Genomic DNA, 13,823 nt, shown 5'->3' with positions numbered 1-13,823 from the left:
AAATGGATGGAAACTCATATTAGCCAGACGTAATAAGTGTGGCCAAGATGCACATTGCTGCATTGGCCGCATGTAATGAGCGCGTCCAAAGCGAAGTGTTGCTGTTGGTTGCACGTGTTAACCTAACCTTTCCTGCCGGTCTGTGTGGCCAAGGAGAAACATTAGCACTGACAGTGCAGATTTAGAAAATTAGGTGCAAAAAGTCACTTTACAAAATTCAAATAAATAAATAAAAGCATGGTGAGAAGATCGTCTCACTTTATGTCAACTGCTGCCATGTTTGTTGACAACAGAACTCTCTACTTCTTCTTCTACGGCTGTTTTCGATGTTTCAGATGGTTCTGCGCATTTAAAGATAACATTCTAATTAAGTGGGTGATGGATGTAAACAGTTGTTCTAGTTGGATATATTTTTGCGGCCCATGCACAATCTTTGATCAGATGAAGGACATTTTGCACATGTACATGCAGCTCTTGTCTTATTTTTCTGACTTCAGCAGCTGAAGGGGTGTACTGTCTAAGTCATTAGACCCAAAGTTAACTAGAGCACCAACATTTCTGCAGCTAAGGCACTTTTCACCTTTCTGCCATTCGGGGTCGACACAGCAGCCATTATTTCGTAGCAGTGATTTGGAGGAGAGTTTTTAGGCCGGATGCTCTTCCTGACGATAACCTGTCTTTGAAAGACAAAGGGGAACTCAGTTAGGCAGCAGCATCAATGGTCTTACCTAAGGACCCAATCTGGATTGAGCTCAATAGACACCCCGGGGATTGAACCCAGGTCTCCTGCATGGCAGCCTTTCACCTAGCCCACTGAGCCAGCCACTTTTTTTGTTTTGCAGAGCATTTATGCAAATGATGCTGCTCACCAATTTTAACTGCACCTTTTAGTACACACACCTCTAACGCCTCAAAATATACACCCTAACACACACACAAACACACACCTATCAGACAAGGAAGGTGGGACCTTCGACCTCCTGTCCCCTACCGCATCTCTGGTGGGGGCCGTCTACCTAGTGACCCTGTCCCTTGGGTGCCGGTCTCCAAGGCCTTGCGGTCTTGATCCCTGATACCAAGAGCAGGGGATCAAATTAAATCGGAGCCATGGGGTGTCCATGTCTTGGTGGTGCGGGTTCTGGCCCTTGCTCTAGAGTGCTGGGCCTCTCCAAAAACTCCACCAGTGGGGGGCCTCTGCGGAAGTCCCACATGCCCTGGTCTGGGTGTTTGGCAGGATCGCCCAGCGGGCAGATTCCCTCCACAGACCCGGTGGCAGGTGTAGGGGGATCCTGGCTGCTGTTGGCTCTGTAGGGGGTCTTGGTGTGAAGATGGCCGGGCACTCTCCCTCTTTGTACATGTCATTATCATCCAACTCAGCAAAACATAAACACTCACCTGAGCATAGGTGTCAGCTCACCTTTGCACTAACAGTATGTGTGACGGAATGAAAAACTTTACATGTGTGGGTTTATATGCATAAGTGTGTGTGAACTGCAGCTGTTTTGTGTACATTTTGACTAGTTTATATGTGAAGATTATTTAGCCAACGACCCTCCTCTGTTACCATCTACTACTTTCTCTAAACTCCCCTTGTGTGCTCTTAACGCCCCCCCCCCACCCATCCATAAACACCTCCTCCTTTTTCTTTTCCAAGAGAAAAAAAAATACAAACGTAATCAATATAAATAAAGTTTAGCATAAAATATAAAAAGGGTTTATACTCAATAATCACTGTTGTGACAGTAAAATCTGTCTAACACAAGAAGCTCTGAGCTCGCATCTGTTTGCTCAGCTGTTGGACAGGACAAGTAAAAAAAAAAGAAATGATGGCTGACAGCTTCTCTGCCACATTAGTCACAAAGCAGACAGGACTAAAATTATGTGACAAAAATGTGAATCAAAAAAAGTTGTCAATTGAAAAGTGGTTTCTAAAATCAAACTCATGAACACAACACATAAACTTTAGCAAACAATACGATTCACAGACTATAAACAATAAATCCAAATGTAAATTCAGAAACCAGGACGTTAAATTTATAAACGCTTTACATTATCATGTTTTTATGCATGTAAAGGTTTAGTATTTTAGGAATACTTGTCACAGATGGCAGCTCAGACAAGTAGAATGAAGACGTTAATGGATCTATTTGTGCACAAGTTAAGGATTTAGAGTTGTAGTGGAGCAAAGAGACTTTGGCCCGCCAATTTCAGTTGCTGCGTCACAAACCTTAGCTTTTTTTTAATCTGGTCTTGATCCAACATGATTTGAATAAAAAAATACTCAGAAATGCAATTTTAATCTTATTTTTTATATGTCCGCCATCATGAGAAAAATGCTGCAAAACATGTAAAAACCCCTTAAAAAAGCACTATTTCTATTGGAGTGGGTTTGTAAATCTTCCTTCTGTTGCTATACCTAAAATTACAGTGTCTGGGACTTTAGCAGAACTTGGAAAATTTAGAAGTAATGATCGACCACAAGTTGGTTATTTACCGTTTGTTTAAACTGGAGTAGTTGGCCTAAGCGAGTGAAATCAATGAATCTTTTCTGTGGCTGCTGGGACTTAATGCTTTTCTAATATAATTTATCAATGAGAGGAGTGTGTCTTGAAGGAATAGTGAAGATTGATCAAAAATAACTTAATTTTCCACTAAAAAAGTTCGAGACGACATAGATGTCTGCAGACATTGCTCTTCCGTTTACAATCTTAAAAAGAAACTGATAAACACAGAGAGAAAGAAGAGCAACCCAGGGTACCCTGGGCAGCCCTTGTTAAACCTAATGGGTCACGCTGCTCCAGCCAGGCTCCACCGACACCCTTAATAGAAGCCTGCACGGTTACAGGACCATGAAGACCATTAGGGCACTTCAAAGTTCAACCCGCAACACTGGAGCCCTGTTTATATGGCATTGAGGGGACAGATCCAGTTCCTCATTCACATCTTTATTTTTCCATCAGGTGACCTGTCAGTCAGTCTGCTTCATAAACAACTAGATGCTGGAGTCGCTCATTAAAGCCCGTCATTAGCAAGGCCAGCCCTGTAAATCTGTCTTTCTATCAGCGTTCAGTAAAATTCTCGTATTGGTCATATTTTAGACCTGGCACTTTTGTCTACAGTGTTAAACGATCCCTTGAACTAAAGCTGCTGTTTGGACTGTAAATCAAACTTTTGGACAAATGAAAATACTCTTATATGCTGTAAAGGTCTGGAGCAGAAGCGATAAATAAAAAGAATTACCAGAAACTTGAGGAATTCACACAAACCATATTAGCAGCAATGCTTTCTGATGGAGCCAGTAATTGTCATGATTTGTTCCTTTTGAATGAAGGACGCATAATTTACTGATTGTGTCTGAGACAGAGCGGTCCTGCTGCCTCGATAAGCGAACACCGCAAGCCCGCGTGCTGTAGAGCTGTGTGGGGAGGAGCAGGCGGCGGCAGAGGAAGGAACACATCATACATCACTGCACGCGGTAAAATGGGTCTCATTACAAGCCCAGAATGCCAGTAAACAATTCAAATGTAGCTATAGCTTTAGCACACATGGGAAAGCGATCCCAGAGTGAATGAATAATGAATGATCTCAAAGTAGTGACATGTGTTCTGAGGAAGGATTTGCCAAATAATATAAAAAAAAAAAAAAACAAGAAGAAGCAATAAAACAGGATGGTATCTATCTACTAGAATTGATTGATAAAAGAGATCATTAAGAGAAAACGCAGAAATCAATAAAGAAAAAAGTGAGTATGGAGTTTAAGGACAACAGCGGAGAAGACAGGTGTACTCCAGACAGGCTGCTTCAAACAGATGTTCTCTATTCCTGGAGTCCAGCCAGAAAACCATTTGGCTTGGCAGAAAATGATGATGGTTTGGATCATAATTATATAATTCAATACTCCATTATCTCAGTGGTTGTTGCCCCAAACTTGGCAGAAGGATTCTGTCCACATGCTTGGATCTCTTTTGTAGTAGCCTCAGATTCAGAGCAGCGATCAGTCATTTCACATTAATGACACGCAGACTGAAATCATTAGAAAGTCTAAATTTGTCTGTCACACCTTATGTGCATTAAAGAGCAGTGACACTATCAGCAGCCACGGAGGGAAGAAAGACCAAAGCCAAGGATGAGCTCATCCTGGATCTTCAAAGACTGTCATGGAGGCATTCAGACTTTTTAGTTCTCCCTAAAAAATAACAAAAAGAAATTCTGTTTACTATCTGGTGAGTACCAGATACTATCTGGTGAGCACTAAAAAGTAACCAGGAATTTAAAAAAAAAACAGATACTATCTTGTGCTCACCAGATAGTATTCGATGCTCATCAGATAGTAACTGTTGCTCACCATATAGTGTGCACCAGATAGTATCTCATGCTCACCAGATAGTATCTGGTGATCATGAGATAGTATTTGGTGAGCACCAAGTAGTATCTGGTGCTCACCAGGTAGTATCTGATGAGCAACAGGTAGTATCTGGAGCTCATCAGATAGTAACTGGTGCTCATCAGTTAGTAACTATTGCTCACAATTTAGTGTTCACCAGATAGTATCCAGTGCTCACCAGATAGTATCTGGTGTTCACCAGATAGTATCCGGTGAGCACCAGGTGGTATCCGGTGAGCACCAGGTAGTATCCGGTGAGCACCAGGTAGTATCTAGTGCTCATCAGATAGTAACTGGTGCTCATCAGTTAGTAACTGGTGCTCATTAGTTAGTAACTATTGCTCACTATGTAGTGTGCACCAGATAGTATCATGTGCTCACCAGATAGTATCCGGTGAGCACCAGGTAGTGTCCTGTGAGCACCAGGTAGTATCCGGTGCTCACCAGATAGTATCCGGTGAGCACCAGGTAGTATCTAGTGCTCATCAGATAGTAACTGGTGCTCATCAGTTAGTAACTGGTGCTCATTAGTTAGTAACTATTGCTCACTATGTAGTGTGCACCAGATAGTATCATGTGCTCACCAGATAGTATCCGGTGAGCACCAGGTAGTGTCCGGTGCTCACCAGATAGTATCCGGTGAGCACCAGGTAGTATCTGGTGCTCATCAGATAGTAACTGGTGCTCATCAATTAGTAACTGGTGCTCATTAGTTATTAACTATTGCTCACTATGTATTGTGCACCAGATAGTATCATGTGCTCACCAGATAGTATCCGGTGAGCACCAGGTAGTATCCGGTGCTCACCAGATAGTATCCGGTGAGCACCAGGTAGTATCTGGTGCTCATCAGATAGTAACTATTGCTCACCATGTAGTGTGCACCAGATAGTATCCTGTGAGCACCAGGTAGTATCTGGTGCTCATCAGATAGTAACTATTGCTCACCATGTAGTGTGCACCAGGTAGTATCTCATGCTCACCAGATAGTATCTGGTGATCACGAGATAGTATTTGGTGAGCACCAAGTAGTATCTGGTGCTCACCAGTTAGTATCTGATGAGCAACAGGTAGTATCTGGAGCTCATCAGATAGTAACTGGTGCTCATTAGTTAGTAACTATTGCTCACTATGTAGTGTGCACCAGATAGTATCATGTGCTCACCAGGTAGTATCCGGTGAGCACCAGATAGTATCCGGTGAGCACCAGGTAGTATCCAGGAGAGCACCAGGTGGTATCCGGTGAGCACCAGGTAGTATCCGGTGAGCACCAGGTAGTATCTGGTGCTCATCAGATAGTAACTGGTGCTCATCAGTTAGTAACTGGTGCTCATCAGTTAGTAACTATTGCTCACTATGTAGTGTGCACCAGATAGTATCATGTGCTCACCAGATAGTATCCGGTGAGCACCAGGTAGTGTCCGGTGCTCACCAGATAGTATCCGGTGAGCACCAGGTAGTATCTGGTGCTCATCAGATAGTAACTGGTGCTCATCAATTAGTAACTGGTGCTCATTAGTTATTAACTATTGCTCACTATGTATTGTGCACCAGATAGTATCATGTGCTCACCAGATAGTATCCGGTGAGCACCAGGTAGTATCCGGTGCTCACCAGATAGTATCCGGTGAGCACCAGGTAGTATCTGGTGCTCATCAGATAGTAACTATTGCTCACCATGTAGTGTGCACCAGATAGTATCCTGTGAGCACCAGGTAGTATCTGGTGCTCATCAGATAGTAACTATTGCTCACCATGTAGTGTGCACCAGGTAGTATCTGGTGCTCATCATATAGTAACTGGTGCTCATCAGTTAGTAACTATTGCTCACCATGTAGTGTACACCAGATAGTATCTGGTGCTCACCAGATAGTGCCCAGTGCGCACCATAAAGTAACCAGAAATTTATAAAACAAAACAAAACAAATACTATCTTGTGCTCACCAGATAGTATCTGATGCTTACCACAAAGTAACTGCTGCTCACAAGATAGTATCTGGTGCTCACCAGATATTAACTGGTTCTCATCAGATAGTAACTGTTGCATACCATATAGTGTGCACCAGATAGTAACAGGAATTTCCTTAAAAAAAACAAAACAGTATCTGGTGTTCACCAGATAGTAACTGGTGCACAGCAGATACTGTTTTTTGCCATATAGTATCTGGTGTGCACCAGATACTTATTTTTACCAGAAAGAAACATTTTATTAACTTTTTTTTTTCTTTACTTCGATGTCCTTATAGGGGGTCTGTAATGTCGGGCCACTTTCCCATCAAATGCACCCAACAGCTGATGGGCTGCCAAGTGTCTGCCACAGATCCATGCGGTCTGGAACCATGGAAAAAGCCTTAAGGGAGCTCACAATATTCTCTGGCTCCCAGCAATAAAACTAGTTCATTACACAGTGGAAATGTCATGTAGGACTTTCTGATGGCTGACGTAAACACTGAAATGTATCAAATTGTTAAGAGCTGTTTAAATAAATGTATATGATCTTTTTTTTGTTGTTGTAATTTTTATGTTTTCATCACCAGAATTGTTGCATTTCTTGACATATTTTCTTAAATAATTGTTTAACCGGCTAGCAAACATCCACTTCTATGGAGCGGCACATGCTGCACAATTCAGTTCCCTTCAGGCTTGTGTTTTTAACCCTTCAACTTCCTTGCCCCAGAGAAGCCTTCTGTCTCTCCTTTCAGCTCAATGTGCTTTCAATTATGAATCTTGCAAATATGGAGCTGGTGAAACACCCATCTGATATATTGCATCCCCAAATCCAGCCTTGTTCAGAGCATTTGCACGTGAATGCCTGCTGCGGAGAGATCAGAGGTCAAATATACACAAGCGTTGACCTCTCGCGGACACATGTCATGCTGGAGGTGACTGACAGGCGGAGCTGATGGCACAAAGAGGGAGAAAGGCTGCTGTGAGGATAATGAGGAACCAAGCAATGCATTTGTCTTTGGAGTCTGAAACGCTGTAATGCTGCGTGTTCGGAAGAAAAATGAGATCAGTCGCCATCGCTTAGCTGGCACATAATTTATCTTTATTTTCACCCAGAAGAGTTCATGAAGTCTCTTCAGATGGAACAGCTTGGGCTATTTAGTTATAGTCATGAGCTCTATTCAAGTCTTGCAGACGGAAAACACATGCTCCACCACTGAGGCACAGGCCACGAGAGGAGATCCCTCAAGACATGACAGTGGCACAGCTTGGCTTGAGAAACGGCTCATCCCCACAGACTAATTTCCTGGCCTTCCCAGCTCACTTCCTGTTTCACTTTGGGTCACGGGCACCACAGTGCGGGTCACAGAAACTGTCTGATAGAGAGGAGAGGCACGGGCACTGTGGGACTCCATAACTGTGGGACAATTTAGATGCTCTTTATCACAGAGATGCTAAAGTGTGTAAACACAACATGACTTTGTTTAGAAGATAATACAGTCAAATCGCCGTTCTCTACGCTCCTCCCTGTTTTGTTGTATACTTTGAGATGATATATTTAACTGATATCATTTGTTTTTAATGGTGTTAATGTGTTTGCACCATCTTAAGGTGGAATTTTAGGCAAACACCTACTTCTATTGTCAGCTGATCAGAATCTGGTTCCTTGATCGAAGTCTAAAGTATTGGTCACAATGAGGCATGTAAGTGGCCCACACGAAATATCAATGTTGCAAACCACTCGGTAAGCCCATTTTTGCCCGTTTTTGTCTACAGGCATGATGCAGATGACAAATCTTAACGAAAACTTGATGAAGTAGTTAAGACTTAAGGGTGTTGCACAATTTTTTCCTTGTTTTGACTCCCTTTATCTTGCTAATGCAAGGGGCTCGACAGTTCTGTTCACATAAAAAGTGTGTGCTCCTTCTGCTTCCACAAGCGCCCAAGGGCACTTATGACACCCTTACGGGTGAATACAGGCTGTCTGTGGACAAAAAATGGGCAAATCTGTATGGGGCACGTAGGTGGCCGGCAGGAAACTTTGAAACTGTAGACCGCTCGGTAATCTCGTAGTGCAAATATGTTCATGAAATTTTTTTAATGTGCATAATACAGGCAAAAGGTTGTAGCAAAAACATACATAACAGCATGTGAGAGTAACGTAAGGTTGAAGTGGGTGAGACACAGGCTTGTCTTAGAGTTTTTTATTCTTTTTATTGCCTCCCCAAAATCCTCCACACTGAACAAGATTCAATTCAATTCAATTTTATTTATATAGCCCAATATCACAAATTCAATTTGCCTCATTGGGCTTCATGCCTGTAGTTTTTACAGATGCACAGATGGAGTCATAAAATATGCACAATAGGTAAAAACTAAACAGACTATAAAGAACGGTCATCCCTGTCCTTAGACCCTCCCTCGCGGTAAGGAAAAACTCCTAAAAAAACCTGAGTCAGGAAAAAAAGAAGAAACCTTAGGGATTCCCACATGAGGGAGAGATCCCATCCCAGGACGGACAGGCGATACCAGAACGGTTAAAGAAAAGTTAGCTGCTAAAACTGCATATATGAGTAGAGTTCATTCATATAGAGCTGAGGGACGAGTGATGATTAAGTCCATAGTCCAGATGAAGCAGAACTGCAGTCCACGACCAGGAGCAGGAGGACAGACGACCCAGCAGGAATCACTCCCACTCAGAGATGCAGGATGGTGACAAGAGACTCAAGTGCGACGTGGGAGCAGTCTCGCCATGGCAGACGACTTCCGTTAGCTACAGAATGGCTGCAGCCGCAGGCTCTGCTGCCAACCTCACGAAGCTCAGAACATACATAGATCACGCGATAACCCGCCATTTATTACAATTTAGATCATTAAAAGCCCCAACTTCACAAAAAGTGCTGCAACTCAGCAAAAATTTGAACCCAACAAAACAGAATCAGAGCCAGATTGTAGAGGTCAGACATGATCGGACGCAGTGGAGGCTCCTCTTGCTCTTTTAAAGTTACACAAAGACTCCATTGGAGACGTAACGGTTGACGTGGAAGCATCAGCCCTACGTCATAAATGCATATACCTTAAATTAACTCTACAAATCATCCCTTGAGGTGGATGCACAAGCCTCAAGAGAACCACAAGATTCCCCTGTGTTCCCTTTAAGATGACCCTTCACAAGTCTGGACAACCCAAAAACCAGAAACAGGGTTGACTCCCCGTCAGGGTGCATGTTACTAAGGCTTAATTTGCACTTAACAGGTTGTTTCTGACTTCCATAATTGTACATAATTCAACTAGGTTTTTTTTTTTTTATTACCAAATTTCTTTTTTTTGTTTTTGTTTTGCAGTAGTTGTTGTAGACTACTTTGTCCAATGAGAGACAGACCATCACTAACCTAAATCAGTGAAAGTCAAAACTTAAACCCTTTTGTTTGACTTCCATGATTGTTAGAACTGTGTCTTTGCTTTACTGTTTTGAATTATTTCACTGCTTTAAGGTTTTTTCCTGTTTGTGTTTGATTGTTGTTCACGTTAACTTTTGATACAGTTTGGTGGAACTTAGGCTTCTGTGAAATGCTACATTTTGAATGATGAATTTGAGGAATAATTGAGTCCAGTTAGTTCTCACTCCATGAGGATCTCAGCATACTTTGGCTGGTTCAAGAACCGGTTCAAGTGGAGTTACATGGTTTGTATCAGCTGTAAATGCTAAACATGCAACATCAAAACAACTCTGCATTAAACCGCAGCGTCACATTACAAACCACGTTGCGTTTTACCACCAGAACCCTAAATGTAAATACAATGTACATATTAAGGGGATTTTTATAAGACAAGATCTTTATGTTCTTCATAAAATGTGCATGCTAGTAAGGCAAATATGCTAATAACTTAAGCAGATGGTAAACCAATAAAAAAGAGTGCTTGCTGCCACTTAATGTATACTTAATGTACCAATTTGTAAAATAAAAAGTATTCATGTTTGGTGATTAAAAATAAAAGGGTAACATAACTTGTTTTCAGTTCATAAACATAAAAGTAGTGCCTCTTTTAAACTTTTTGGCTACATTTCTAATTATACTTTAGTATTTTAGGTATTTAATTGTTTTTAAAGGCTGTACAGTGTCCTAAAGAGTGAGACAGATACCCATAAGGAATGTTTTTGATTTTTAAAGGTCAAGTCAATAAAAAATGGAAAAGGGTTGACTATTGTTAACAAGGACTGTAAAGAGATGGCTAAAGCGTGGGGTCATGTGACCCGTTGTTTTTTATTGCGTCATTTAAAAGCCAGATTTTCTTTTCTTTTTTTTTAGCATTTTTGTTTAACTCCTTAAAAATCAGCTTTAAAGGAAAGATATTCAAAGTCCATTAACAAACAAACAAACAAAAACTTATTTTAGAACTTATTTAGAAATATTTTTTGCTTCTAAAACTTTTTTTTCACTTTAGTGGTCAAATTAACAAAGAATACTATAGTGGAACTTTCATGATTAATGATTGATTATCAAGTGATCGACCAATCATCATCATCCGCTTTCTTCTTAACTTACGGGGCAAATTCCAACAACCGACAGGCATCTTGTCCCCCCCCTTTTCAGAGAGGTAGGGGGTTCGATGAGTTTCATCTGGCCAAGATGAAGCTGATGAACGCGTTTTAAATTATCCTAAAGCCAATTAATGGCTCACGCAGTCGTCCATCTTTTTTATGTTTGCAAAGGTTAAGAGGAGTCTGTGTAGAAGATTGATGCAAATGGGACAATGTGTAAAAACTTCCAAACAGTTTCCTCTGTGAAGGTGTTTTAAAAGTGCCATTTACTGCAAATATCTGACTGAAGACACAGATTTAGTTGAGGAAAAAAGTTGGTTGAAAAATAAATGTTTAATTATTATATTCTTTAACCGTTTTACTTATTTTTGAACATCCTCATAACCACGTTTTGATTTGATGACGTTGCCCTGACATGATTTCTGCTGCATGCTCCACTGAGCCTTTGCTGCAGCTCCCCACCAGGCCCGGCACTTTTTACACTACATAAACAAAACACAGAGGACAAACCCAGTTTTATGTTAGAAGGTGGGTTATTAAATGGAGGAAAAGGGCTCTCCGTTTCCCCCGGGAGGCTACCACTCATAAATCATTAGGCAATGAAAGTTTCCTCTCAAAACAGAGAGTTAAAACAAACTGAACATGGAACCCCCTGAGCCTCACACCCCCAATCCTTCATTCCATCTCTCTTTTATGAGGAAAGAGGAGACGATGACATGCAAGACTTTAGGGTAGAAGGTAAATATTACAGCTTCAATCATGTGTGATGACCCATTGTTTGGAGAAATTGAAATATTCAACCAGAACAGGAAGGCTTGAATCAGACAACATACTTGGAATTTGTAAGCATTTGGAAAAAGTTTGCAATTTGAAAGTTTGTTGCTATGGAAAGAATCTAAAAAGGTTTTACCAAATTAATTATTTCAAGCTTAACCATTCTTGTTATTTTTATTTTGCTCTCTATATGCACCGGACTGTTCATCTGCCAAAGGAAGCCAAAGCCTAGATGCACCAAAAAGAACATTTGATTTGCCATATCATTATGCAGATTCCTTCATGGTTAATTCGGTGTTAATAGGGAACTTTCAGAAGACAGATTCCACAGTAATGTTGAAGACAATAACTGTCCAGAATCTGGAGGAGTTCATTCTGGCCCCCTGTAACACTGAGCAGCTGTTCAACTCTCCCAGAGATCAATCTGAACACAAAGAAGACAGATAACATCCAGAACAAATGTTTAAAGGATGAACACAAACAAGAGAAACTAGACAATGTAGAACATTTTAGATAACTTCATAAAAAGTTTGACACATTCTGAACACCTGATTTATTGGCTTTTCTTATTCAGTCACTTTTATTTCAGGTTTGCAGAAACAATTGAGTTGGAACAGATTAATTCCCTAAACTTCAGGGTAACAGTTTCATATTTGGTGAACACATTTTGTGTATCTTTTAATCTTAATGGTTCTAGGCAGAAGATAATTTTCCTAAACTCAGAAAGTTTTGTTTTATATTGCATTTTATGGACACAAATCGGATCTCAGCGTTTTACAGATGTGATTCCTTGATAAGTATCCACAGGTTTTTGCCAAGTGTCTGCAACTGTCAACCTCTACATGCCATGTAGATTGCAAGTCCTGTTTGTGGTCATTACAGGACAAGTGTTCATTGCTTAAATAAACGTGGTTCATTGTAATGACTATACACTGTAGTATTTATTGCTTATTAATTGGAAAGAACTAACATTTCTTTCTTACAAAAACACTAAACAAAATACAAATGCACTTTGGATTTTCTTTTTTCTTAAGAATAACTGTAGTATATTAATAATATAAGACCGAATTACTCTATTAAATCAAATCTGGTTCATATTTTATGTTCTACAATTAAATTAAAATGCATTGGTTAAACAGAACTTAAAGGAATGCTACCGCCCTCTTGTGGCAACATAAAAACACTACAGCCAATAAAAATGGATGGATTTGATTAAATTCTTTAGACTCGATCCGGTTAAACGCTCCGTGTTCGTATTTAATTATTGCTGATTATTTAGCTCATTTTGTGGTTTTGTTGGCACAAAGCTTTGGAATTAACTAATCTTTAAAAACTCCTCTAAATCAATTTTTTGAACTCTAATAGCTCATATTGGGATTTGTGTTCACTTATGTTAAAAATGTTTACTTAAAAAAGAGACTTACTGTTCTTGTTTAAAAACACTTCAATACCTCTCTACTTTTAGGCTTTATATTTAGGTTTCGGGATCTATTATGAAATGCAAAATTGAGATAAAACTATTACACAATTACAGATACTTTTGACAGCAAAAAAAGAAAAAAAAAAGATTACATGAAGATAAATAAGACTGGTGCAACCCACTATGAAAGACTGGTTTGAAATTGTTTTAGAGATAATCAGGATGGAAAAGTTGACCTAACACTTAAGACTTAAAAAAATGACTTGAATATATTTAATATATTACTCTTACAAGAGCAGGTTTTGCTTGATATTACTGGCTACTGGCTATTTTGGATTCAGTGTTGTTGAATCCACTGTAAACTTTAATTCTTTTTTAATTATTATTTTCACGTATTGTTATTTTATATAAATTTCTTTAATAAGTAAAGATATATTTTTTGTGTATTTTAGTTTTCATGTGAAGCACACGTGGAAGGACTCTGCTTATGCTAGTTTATTTTATTCAAGATGTTCAATCTTTTTGCAATCCACACATTGTCTGTTGACTTTCTGGCATTTGTTTTCTTTGATTTTTTTAGTTTGTAGGTTATTCTTTAGAGTGTGATGGAACTAGAGAAACCAGGAAAGGGAGAATACAAACTATTTTTCAGAGTTCAATTCTAAAATGAAAAATATGTCATTGGACACTATGACAGCTGACTGAAAACAGCATGGAAAAGTAAAACCCAACACAAGTTTAGTAAAAAAACAAAC

The sequence above is a fragment of the Oryzias melastigma genome, linkage group LG6, assembly GCF_002922805.2.
Source record: "Oryzias melastigma strain HK-1 linkage group LG6, ASM292280v2, whole genome shotgun sequence".
NCBI lineage: Eukaryota > Metazoa > Chordata > Actinopteri > Beloniformes > Adrianichthyidae > Oryzias > Oryzias melastigma.
The sequence above is the reverse complement of the archived record's forward strand: the minus strand, read 5'-3'. Positions refer to the sequence as shown.